Source organism: Somniosus microcephalus, chromosome 9 (assembly GCF_052327205.1).
Source record: "Somniosus microcephalus isolate GS21.2 chromosome 9, FLI_Smic_1.0, whole genome shotgun sequence".
Classification (NCBI taxonomy): domain Eukaryota; kingdom Metazoa; phylum Chordata; class Chondrichthyes; order Squaliformes; family Somniosidae; genus Somniosus; species Somniosus microcephalus.
The window spans coordinates 250,801,432-250,813,702 of NC_140995.1; the positions used below are offsets into that span (position 1 = coordinate 250,801,432).

General features: G+C 65.4%; 1 protein-coding gene across 1 annotated transcript in view; it reads left to right on the forward strand.

Annotated features, from left to right (window-relative positions):
* The window catches only part of LOC147113218 (uncharacterized), a 118,163-nt gene that overhangs the window by 52,881 nt on the left and 53,011 nt on the right, over window positions 1-12,271 (forward strand). The gene's annotated exons all lie outside the window — the stretch shown is intronic.

Below are 12,271 nucleotides of genomic sequence, written 5' to 3' on the forward strand. Positions count from 1 at the left end.
CCGGCCCCCGACTCCGTCTCTCTCCCCGGCCCCCGACTCCATCTCTCTCCCCGGCCCCCGACTCCGTCTCTCTCCCCGGCCCCCGACTCCATCTCTCTCCCCGGCCCCCGACTCCATCTCTCTCCCCGGCCCCCGACTCCATCTCTCTCCCCGGCCCCCGACTCCATCTCTCTCCCCGGCCCCCGACTCCGTCTCTCTCCCCGGCCCCCGACTCCGTCTCTCTCCCCGGCCCCCGACTCCGTCTCTCTCCCCGGCCCCCGACTCCATCTCTCTCCCCGGCCCCCGACTCCGTCCCTCTCCCCGGCCCCCAACTCCGTCTCTCTCCCCGGCCCCCGACTCCATCTCTCTCCCCAACCCCCGACTCCGTCTCTCTCCCCGGCCCCCGACTCCGTCTCTCTCCCCGGCCCCCGACTCCGTCTCTCTCCCCGGCCCCCGACTCCGTCTCTCTCCCCGACTCCGTCTCTCTCCCCGGCCCCCGACTCCATCTCTCTCCCCGGCCCCCGACTCCATCTCTCTCCCCGGCCCCCGACTCCGTCTCTCTCCCCGGCCCCCGACTCCGTCTCTCTCCCCGGCCCCCGACTCCGTCTCTCTCCCCGGCCCCCGACTCCGTCTCTCTCCCCGGCCCCCGACTCCGTCTCTCTCCCCGGCCCCCGACTCCGTCTCTCTCCCCGGCCCCCGACTCCGTCTCTCTCCCCGGCCCCCGACTCCGTCTCTCTCCCCGGCCCCCGACTCCGTCTCTCTCCCCGGCCCCCGACTCCATCTCTCTCCCCGGCCCCCGACTCCGTCTCTCTCCCCGGCCCCCGACTCCCTCTCTCTCCCCGGCCCCCGACTCCGTCTCTCTCCCCGGCCCCCGACTCCATCTCTCTCCCCGGCCCCCGACTCCATCTCTCTCCCCGGCCCCCGACTCCGTCTCTCTCCCCGGCCCCCGACTCCGTCTCTCTCCCCGGCCCCCGACTCCGTCTCTCTCCCCGGCCCCCGACTCCATCTCTCTCCCCAACCCCCGACTCCGTCTCTCTCCCCGGCCCCCGACTCCGTCTCTCTCCCCGGCCCCCGACTCCGTCTCTCTCCCCGGCCCCCGACTCCGTCTCTCTCCCCGGCCCCCGACTCCGTCCCTCTCCCCGGCCCCCAACTCCATCTCTCTCCCTAACCCCCGACTCCGTCTCTCTCCCCGGCCCCCGACTCCATCTCTCTCCCCGGCCCCCGACTCCATCTCTCTCCCCGGCCCCCGACTCCATCTCTCTCCCCGGCCCCCGACTCCGTCCCTCTCCCCGGCCCCCGACTCCATCTCTCTCCCCGGCCCCCGACTCCATCTCTCTCCCCGGCCCCCGACTCCATCTCTCTCCCCGGCCCCCGACTCCATCTTTCTCCCTAACCCCCGACTCCATCTCTCTCCCCGGCCCCCGACTCCATCTCTCTCCCCGGCCCCCGACTCCATCTCTCTCCCCGGCCCCCGACTCCGTCTCTCTCCCCGGCCCCCGACTCCGTCTCTCTCCCCGGCCCCCGACTCCATCTCTCTCCCTAACCCCCGACTCCGTCTCTCTCCCCGGCCCCCGACTCCATCTCTCTCCCCGGCCCCCGACTCCATCTCTCTCCCCGGCCCCCGACTCCATCTCTCTCCCCGGCCCCCGACTCCGTCCCTCTCCCCGGCCCCCGACTCCGTCCCTCTCCCCGGCCCCCGACTCCATCTCTCTCCCCGGCCCCCGACTCCATCTCTCTCCCCGGCCCCCGACTCCATCTTTCTCCCTAACCCCCGACTCCATCTCTCTCCCCGGCCCCCGACTCCGTCTCTCTCCCCGGCCCCCGACTCCATCTCTCTCCCCGGCCCCCGACTCCATCTCTCTCCCCGGCCCCCGACTCCATCTCTCTCCCTAACCCCCGACTCCGTCTCTCTCCCCGGCCCCCGACTCCATCTCTCTCCCCGGCCCCCGACTCCATCTCTCTCCCCGGCCCCCGACTCCATCTCTCTCCCCGGCCCCCGACTCCATCTCTCTCCCCGGCCCCCGACTCCATCTCTCTTCCCCGGCCCCCGACTCCATCTCTCTTCCCCGGCCCCCGACTCCATCTCTCTCCCCGGCCCCCGACTCCGTCTCTCTCCCTAACCACCGACTCCATCTCTCTCCCCGGCCCCCGACTCCATCTCTCTCCCCGGCCCCCGACTCCGTCTCTCTCCCCGGCCCCCGACTCCATCTCTCTCCCCGGCCCCCGACTCCGTCTCTCTCCCCGGCCCCCGACTCCATCTCTCTCCCCGGCCCCCAACTCCGTCTCTCTCCCTAACCACCGACTCCGTCTCTCTCCCCGGCCCCCGACTCCGTCTCTCTCCCCGGCCCCCGACTCCATCTCTCTCCCCGGCCCCCGACTCCGTCTCTCTCCCCGGCCCCCGACTCCGTCTCTCTCCCCGGCCCCCGACTCCATCTCTCTCCCCGGCCCCCGACTCCATCTCTCTCCCCGGCCCCCGACTCCGTCTCTCTCCCCGGCCCCCGACTCCGTCTCTCTCCCCGGCCCCCGACTCCGTCTCTCTCCCCGGCCCCCGACTCCATCTCTCTCCCCGGCCCCCGACTCCATCTCTCTCCCCGGCCCCCGACTCCGTCTCTCTCCCCGGCCCCCGACTCCATCTCTCTCCCCGGCCCCCGACTCCATCTCTCTCCCCGGCCCCCGACTCCGTCTCTCTCCCCGGCCCCCGACTCCGTCTCTCTCCCCGGCCCCCGACTCCGTCTCTCTCCCCGGCCCCCGACTCAGTCTCTCTCCCCGGCCCCCGACTCCATCTCTCTCCCCGGCCCCCGACTCCATCTCTCTCCCCGGCCCCCGACTCCGTCTCTCTCCCCGGCCCCCGACTCCATCTCTCTCCCTAACCACCGACTCCATCTCTCTCCCCGGCCCCCGACTCCATCTCTCTCCCCGGCCCCCGACTCCGTCTCTCTCCCCGGCCCCCGACTCCATCCCTGTCCCCGGCCCCCGACTCCATCTCTCTCCCCGGCCCCCGACTCCGTCTCTCTCCCTAACCACCGACTCCGTCTCTCTCCCCGGCCCCCGACTCCATCCCTGTCCCCGGCCCCCGACTCCATCTCTCTCCCCGGCCCCCGACTCCATCTCTCTCCCCGGCCCCCGACTCCATCTCTCTCCCTAACCCCCGACTCCGTCTCTCTCCCCGGCCCCCGACTCCATCTCTCTCCCTAACCCCCGACTCCATCTCTCTCCCCGGCCCCCGACTCCATCTCTCTCCCCGGCCCCCGACTCCGTCTCTCTCCCCGGCCCCCGACTCCATCTCTCTCCCTAACCCCCGACTCCATCTCTCTCCCTAACCCCCGACTCCGTCTCTCTCCCCGGCACCCGACTCCATCTCTCTCCCCGGCCCCCGACTCCATCTCTCTCCCCGGCCCCCGACTCCATCTCTCTCCCTAACCCCCGACTCCGTCTCTCTCCCCGGCCCCCGACTCCATCTCTCTCCCCGGCCCCCGACTCCATCTCTCTCCCCGGCCCCCGACTCCATCTCTCTCCCCGGCCCCCGACTCCATCTCTCTCCCCGGCCCCCGACTCCATCTCTCTCCCTAACCCCCGACTCCATCTCTCTCCCCGGCCCCCGACTCCATCTCTCTCCCCGGCCCCCGACTCCATCTCTCTCCCTAACCACCGACTCCGTCCCTCTCCCCGGCCCCCGACTCCATCTCTCTCCCCGACCCCCGACTCCGTCTCTCTCCCCGGCCCCCGACTCCGTCCCTCTCCCCGGCCCCCGACTCCGTCCCTCTCCCCGGCCCCCGACTCCGTCTCTCTCCCCGGCCCCCGACTCCGTCTCTCTCCCCGGCCCCCGACTCCGTCTCTCTCCCCGGCCCCCGACTCCGTCTCTCTCCCCGGCCCCCGACTCCGTCTCTCTCCCCGGCCCCCGACTCCGTCTCTCTCCCCGGCCCCCGACTCCGTCTCTCTCCCCGGCCCCCGACTCCGTCCCTCTCCCTAACATCTGTCTGAGGCTGAACCCGACGGTTTGCAACCTTGATGAGCTTCTGACCACATACCCACTCCGTCACCAAGACCCCCTATTTCCACCTCCGTAACATCGCCCGCCTCTGCCCCGGCCTCAGCTCATCTGCTGCTGAAACCGTCAGCCAGGCCTTTGTTTCCTCCAGAATCGACTATTCCAACACTCTCCGGTCCGGCCTCCCACCTCCCACCCTCTGTCCGTGAACTTCAGCTCATCCAAAACTCTGCTGCCCCGTGTCCTAACTCACACCCAGTCCCGTTCACCCATCCCCCCCTGTGCTCACTGCCCCGTGTCCTAACTCACACCCAGTCCCGTTCACCCATCACCCCCTGTGCTCACTGCCCCGTGTCCTAACTCACACCCAGTCCCGTTCACCCATCACCCCCTGTGCTCACTGCCCCGTGTCCTAACTCACACCCAGTCCCGTTCACCCATCACCCCGTGCTCACTGCCCCGTGTCCTAACTCACACCCAGTCCCGTTCACCCATCACCCCCTGTGCTCACTGCCCCGTGTCCTAACTCACACCCAGTCCCGTTCACCCATCACCCCCTGTGCTCACTGCCCCGTGTCCTAACACACACCCAGTCCCGTTCACCCATCACCCCCTGTGCTCACTGCCCCGTGTCCTAACTCACACCCAGTCCCGTTCACCCATCACCCCCTGTGCTCACTGCCCCGTGTCCTAACTCACACCCAGTCCCGTTCACCCATAACCCCCTGTGCTCACTGCCCCGTGTCCAAACTCACACCCAGTCCCGTTCACCCATCACCCCCTGTGTTCACTGCCCCGTGTCCTAACTCACACCCAGTCCCGTTCACCCATCACCCCCTGTGCTCACTGCCCCGTGTCCTAACTCGCACACTGTCCCGTTCACCCATCACCCCCTGTGCTCACTGCCCCGTGTCCTAACTCACACCCAGTCCCGTTCACCCATCACCCCCTGTGCTCACTGCCCCGTGTCCTAACTCGCGCCGAGTCCCATTCACCCATCACCCCCTGTGCTCACTGCCCCGTGTCCTAACTCACACCCAGTCCCGTTCACCCATCACCCCCTGTGCTCACTGCCCCGTGTCCTAACTCACACCCAGTCCCGTTCACCCAACACCCCCTGTGCTCACTGCCCCGTGTCCTAACTCTCTCACAGTCCCGTTCACCCATCACCCTCTGTGCTCACTGCCCCGTGTCCTAACTCACACCCAGTCCCGTTCACCCATCACCCCCTGTGCTCACTGCCCCGTGTCCTAACTCACACCCAGTCCCGTTCGCCCATCACCCCCTGTGCTCAATGCCCCGTGTCCTAACTCGCACCCAGTCCCGTTCACCCATCACCCCCTGTGCTCACTGCCCCGTGTCCTAACTCACACCCAGTCCCGTTCACCCATCGCCCCCTGTGCTCACTGCCCCGTGTCCTAACTCACACCCAGTCCCATTCACCCATCGCCCCCGTGCTCACTGCCCCGTGTCCTAACTCACACCCAGTCCCGTTCACCCATCACGCCCTGTGCTCACTGCCCCGTGTCCTAACTCGCACCCAGTCCCGTTCACCCATCACCCCCTGTGCTCACTGCCCCGTGTCCTAACTCACACCCAGTCCCGTTCACCCATCACCCCCTGTGCTCACTGCCCCGTGTCCTAACTCACACCCAGTCCCGTTCACCCATCACCCCCTGTGCTCACTGCCCTGTGTCCTAACTCACACCCAGTCCCATTCACCCATCACCCCCTGTGCTCACTGCCCCGTGTCCTAACACACACCCAGTCCCATTCACCCATCACCCCCTGTGCTCACTGCCCCGTGTCCTAACTCACACCCAGTCCCATTCACCCATCACCCCCTGTGCTCACTGCCCCGTGTCCTAACTCGCACCAAGTCCCGTTCACCCATCACCCCGTGTGCTCGCTGCCCCGTGTCCTAACTCGCACCCAGTCCCGTTCACCCATCACCCCCTGTGCTCACTGCCCCGTGTCCTAACTCGCACCCATCACCCCCTGTGCTCGCTGCTCCGTGTCCTAACTCACACCCAGTCCCGTTCACCCATCACCCCCTGTGCTCACTGCCCCGTGTGCTAACTCACACCCAGTCCCGTTCACCCATCGCCCCCTGTGCTCTCTGCCCCGTGTCCTAACTCACACCCAGTCCCGTTCACCCCTCACCCCTGTGCTCACTGCCCCGTGTCCTAACTCGCACCAAGTCCCGTTCACCCATCACCCCCTGTGCTCACTGCCCCGTGTCCTAACTCACACCCAGTCCCGTTCTCCCATCACCCCCTGTGCTCGCTGCCCCGTGTCCTAACTCGCAACCAGTCCCGTTCACCCATCACCCCCTGTGCTCACTGCCCCGTGTCCTAACTCACACCCAGTCCCGTTCACCCATCACCCCCAGTGCTCACTGCCCCGTGTCCTAACTCACACCACGTCCCGTTCACCCCTCACCCCCTGTGCTCACTGCCCCGTGTCCGAACTCACACCCAGTCCCATTCACCCATCACTCCCTGTGCTCACTGCCCCGTGTCCGAACTCACACCCAGTCCCATTCACCCATCACCCCCTGTGCTCACTGCCCCGTGTCCTAACTCACACCCAGTCCCGTTCACCCATCACCCCCTGTGCTCACTGCCCCGTGTCCTAACTCACACCCAGTCCCGTTCACCCATCACCCCCTGTGCTCACTGCCCCGTGTCCTAACTCACACCCAGTCCCGTTCACCCATCACCCCCTGTGCTCACTGCCCTGTGTCCTAACTCACACCCAGTCCCGTTCACCCATCACTTCCTGTGCTCACTGCCCCGTGTCCTAACTCACACCCAGTCCCGTTCACCCCTCACCCCCTGTGCCCACTGCCCCGTGTCCTAACTCACACCCAGTCCCGTTCACCCATCACCCCCTGTGCTCACTGCCCCGTGTCCTAACTCACACCCTGTCCCATTCACCCATCAACCCCTGTGCTCACTGCCCCGTGTCCTAACTCACACCCAGTCCCATTCACCCATCACCCCCTGTGCTCACTGCCCCGTGTCCTAACTCGCACCCAGTCCCGTTCACCCATCACCCCCTGTGCTCACTGCCCCGTGTCCAAACTCACACCCAGTCCCGTTCACCCATCACCCCCTGTGCTCACTGCCCCGTGTCCTAACTCACACCCAGTCCCGTTCACCCATCACCCCCTGTGCTCACTGCCCCATGTCCAAACTCACACCCAGTCCCGTTCACCCATCACCCCCTGTGCTCACTGCCCCGTGTCCTAACTCACACCCAGTCCCGTTCACCCATCACCCCCTGTGCTCACTGCCCCGTGTCCTAACTCGCACCCAGTCCCGTTCACCCATCACCCCCTGTGCTCACTGCCCCGTGTCCTAACTCACACCCAGTCCCGTTCACCCATCACCCCCTGTGCTCACTGCCCCGTGTCCTAACTCACACCCAGTCCCGTTCACCCAACACCCCCTGTGCTCACTGCCCCATGTCCTAACTCACACCCAGTCCCGTTCACCCATCACCCCCTGTGCTCGCTGCCCCGTGTCCTAACTCACACCCAGTCCCGTTCACCCATCACCCCCTGTGCTCACTGCCCCGTGTCCTAACTCACACCCAGTCCCGTTCACCCATCACCCCCTGTGCTCACTGACCCGTGTCCTAACTCACACCCAGTCCCGTTCACCCATCACCCCCTGTGCTCACTGCCCCGTGTCCTAACTCACACCCAGTCCCGTTCGCCCATCACCCCCTGTGCTCAATGCCCCGTGTCCTAACTCGCACCCAGTCCCGTTCACCCATCACCCCCTGTGCTCACTGCCCCGTGTCCTAACTCACACCCAGTCCCGTTCACCCATCGCCCCCTGTGCTCACTGCCCCGTGTCCTAACTCACACCCAGTCCCATTCACCCATCGCCCCCTGTGCTCACTGCCCCGTGTCCTAACTCACACCCAGTCCCGTTCACCCATCACGCCCTGTGCTCACTGCCCCGTGTCCTAACTCGCACCCAGTCCCATTCACCCATCACCCCCTGTGCTCACTGCCCCGTGTCCTAACTCACACCCAGTCCCGTTCACCCATCACCCCCTGTGCTCACTGCCCCGTGTCCTAACTCACACCCAGTCCCGTTCACCCATCACCCCCTGTGCTCACTGCCCCGTGTCCTAACTCACACCCAGTCCCGTTCACCCATCACCCCCGGTGCTCACTGCCCCGTGTCCTAACTCTCTCTCAGTCCCGTTCACCCATCACCCCCTGTGCTCACTGCCCCGTGTCCTAACTCACACCCAGTCCCGTTCACCCATCACCCCCTGTGCTCACTGCCCCGTGTCCTAACTCACACCCAGTCCCGTTCACCCATCACCTCCTGTGCTCACTGCCCCGTGTCCTAACTCACACCCAGTCCCGTTCACCCATCACCCCCTGTGCTCACTGCCCCGTGTCCTAACTCACACCCAGTCCCGTTCACCCATCACCCCCTGTGCTCACTGCCCCATGTCCTAACTCACACCCAGTCCCGTTCACCCATCACCCCCTGTGCTCACTGCCCCGTGTCCTAACTCACACCCAGTCCCGTTCACCCATCACCCACTGTGCTCACTGCCCCATGTCCTAACTCACACCCAGTCCCGTTCACCCATCACCCCCTGTGCTCACTGCCCCGTGTCCTAACTCACACCCAGTCCCGTTCACCCATCACCCCCTGTGCTCACTGCCCCGTGTCCTAACTCACACCCAGTCCCGTTCACCCATCACCCCCTGTGCTCACTGCCCCGTGTCCTAACTCACACCCAGTCCCGTTCACCCATCACCCCGTGCTCACTGCCCCGTGTCCTAACTCACACCCAGTCCCGTTCACCCATCACCCCCTGTGCTCACTGCCCTGTGTCCTAACTCACACCCAGTCCCGTTCACTCATCACCCCCTGTGCTCACTGCTCCGTGTCCTAACTCACACCCAGTCCCGTTCACCCATCACCCCCTGTGCTCACTGCCCCGTGTCCTAACTCACACCCAGTCCCGTTCACCCATCACCCCCTGTGCTCACTGCCCCGTGTCGTAACTCACACCCAGTCCCGTTCACCCATCACCCCTTGTGCTCACTGCCCCGTGTCCTAACTCACACCCAGTCCCGTTCACCCATCACCCACTGTGCTCACTGCCCCGTGTCCTAACTCACACCCAGTCCCGTTCACCCATCGCCCCCTGTGCTCACTGCCCCGTGTCCTAACTCACACCCAGTCCCGTTCACCCATCACCCCCTGTGCTCACTGCCCCGTGTCCTAACTCACACCCAGTCCCGTTCACCCATCACCCCCTGTGCTCACTGCCCCGTGTCCTAACTCACACCCAGTCCCGTTCACCCATAACCCCCTGTGCTCACTGCCCCGTGTCCAAACTCACACCCAGTCCCGTTCACCCATCACCCCCTGTGTTCACTGCCCCGTGTCCTAACTCACACCCAGTCCCGTTCACCCATCACCCCCTGTGCTCACTGCCCCGTGTCCTAACTCGCACACTGTCCCGTTCACCCATCACCCCCTGTGCTCACTGCCCCGTGTCCTAACTCTCACACAGTCCCGTTCACCCATCACCCCCTGTGCTCACTGCCCCGTGTCCTAACTCACACCCAGTCCCGTTCACCCATCACCCCCTGTGCTCACTGCCCCGTGTCCTAACTCACACCCAGTCCCGTTCGCCCATCACCCCCTGTGCTCAATGCCCCGTGTCCTAACTCGCACCCAGTCCCGTTCACCCATCACCCCCTGTGCTCACTGCCCCGTGTCCAAACTCACACCCAGTCCCGTTCACCCATCACCCCCTGTGCTCACTGCCCCGTGTCCTAACTCACACCCAGTCCCGTTCACCCATCGCCCCCTGTGATCACTGCCCCGTGTCCTAACTCACACCCAGTCCCATTCACCCATCGCCCCCTGTGCTCACTGCCCCGTGTCCTAACTCACACCCAGTCCCGTTCACCCATCACGCCCTGTGCTCACTGCCCCGTGTCCTAACTCGCACCCAGTCCCATTCACCCATCACCCCCTGTGCTCACTGCCCCGTGTCCTAACTCACACCCAGTCCCGTTCACCCATCACCCCCTGTGCTCACTGCCCCGTGTCCTAACTCACACCCAGTCCCGTTCACCCATCACCCCCTGTGCTCACTGCCCCGTGTCCTAACTCACACCCAGTCCCGTTCACCCATCACCCCCGGTGCTCACTGCCCCGTGTCCTAACTCTCTCTCAGTCCCGTTCACCCATCACCCCCTGTGCTCACTGCCCCGTGTCCTAACTCACACCAAGTCCCGTTCACCCATCAACCCCTGTGCTCACTGCCCCGTGTCCTAACTCACACCCAGTCCCGTTCACCCATCACCCCCTGTGCTCACTGCCCCGTGTCCTAACTCACACCCAGTCCCGTTCACCCATCACCCCCTGTGCTCACTGCCCTGTGTCCTAACTCACACCCAGTCCCGTTCACCCATCACCCCCTGTGCTCACTGCCCCGTGTCCTAACTCACACCCAGTCCCGTTCACCCATCACCCCCTGTGCTCACTGCCCCGTGTCCTAACTCACACCCAGTCCCGTTCACCCATCACCTCCTGTGCTCACTGCCCCGTGTCCTAACTCACACCCAGTCCCGTTCACCCATCACCCCCTGTGCTCACTGCCCCATGTCCTAACTCACACCCAGTCCCGTTCACCCATCACCCCCTGTGCTCACTGCCCCATGTCCTAACTCACACCCAGTCCCGTTCACCCATCACCTTCTGTGCTCACTGCCCCGTGTCCTAACTCACACCCAGTCCCGTTCACCCATCACCCCCTGTGCTCACTGCCCCGTGTCCTAACTCACACCCAGTCCCGTTCACCCATCACCCCCTGTGCTCACTGCCCCGTGTCCTAACTCACACCCAGTCCCGTTCACCCATCACCCCCTGTGCTCACTGCCCCGTGTCCTAACTCACACCCAGTCCCGTTCACCCATCACCCCCTGTGCTCACTGACCCGTGTCCTAACTCACACCCAGTCCCGTTCACCCATCACCTCCTGTGCTCACTACCCCGTGTCCTAACTCACACCCAGTCCCGTTCACCCAGCACCCCCTGTGCTCACTGCCCCGTGTCCTAACTCACACCCAGTCCCGTTCACCCATCACCCCCTGTGCTCACTGCCCCGTGTCCTAACTCACACCCAGTCCCGTTCACCCATCACCCCCTGTGCTCACTGCCCCGTGCCCTAACTCACACCCAGTCCCGTTCACCCATCACCCCCTGTGCTCACTGCCCCGTGTCCTAACTCACACCCAGTCCCGTTCACCCATCACCCCCTGTGCTCACTGCCCCGTGTCCTAACTCACACCCAGTCCCGTTCACCCATCACCCCCTGTGCTCGCTGCCCCGTGTCCTAACTCACACCCAGTCCCGTTCACCCATCACCCCCTGTGCTCACTGCCCCGTGTCCTAACTCACACCCAGTCCCGTTCACCCTTCACCCCCTGTGCTCACTGCCCCGTGTCCTAACTCACACCCAGTCCCGTTCACCCATCACCCCCTGTGCTCACTGCCCCGTGTCCTAACTCACACCCAGTCCCATTCACCCATCACCCCCTGTGCTCACTGCCCCGTGTCCTAACTCTCTCTCAGTCCCGTTCACCCATCACCCCTTGTGCTCACTGCCCCGTGTCGTAACTCACACCCAGTCCCGTTCACCCATCACCCCCTGTGCTCACTGCCCCGTGTCCTAACTCACACCCAGTCCCGTTCACCCATCACCCCCTGTGCTCACTGCCCCGTGTCCTAACTCACACCCAGTCCTGTTCACCCATCACCCCCTGTGCTCACTGCCCCGTGTCCTAACTCACACCAAGTCCCGTTCACCCATCACCCCCTGTGCTCACTGCCCCGTGTCCTAACTCACACCCAGTCCCGTTCACCCATCACCCCGTGCTCACTGCCCCGTGTCCTAACTCACACCCAGTCCCGTTCACCCATCACCCCCTGTGCTCACTGCCCCGTGTCCTAACTCACACCCAGTCCCGTTCACCCATCACCCCCTGTGCTCACTGCCCCGTGTCCTAACACACACCCAGTCCCGTTCACCCATCACCCCCTGTGCTCACTGCCCCGTGTCCTAACTCACACCCAGTCCCGTTCACCCATCACCCCCTGTGCTCACTGCCCCGTGTCCTAACTCACACCCAGTCCCGTTCACCCATAACCCCCTGCCTGTGCTCACTGCCCCGTGTCCAAACTCACACCCAGTCCCGTTCACCCATCACCCCCTGTGTTCACTGCCCCGTGTCCTAACTCACACCCA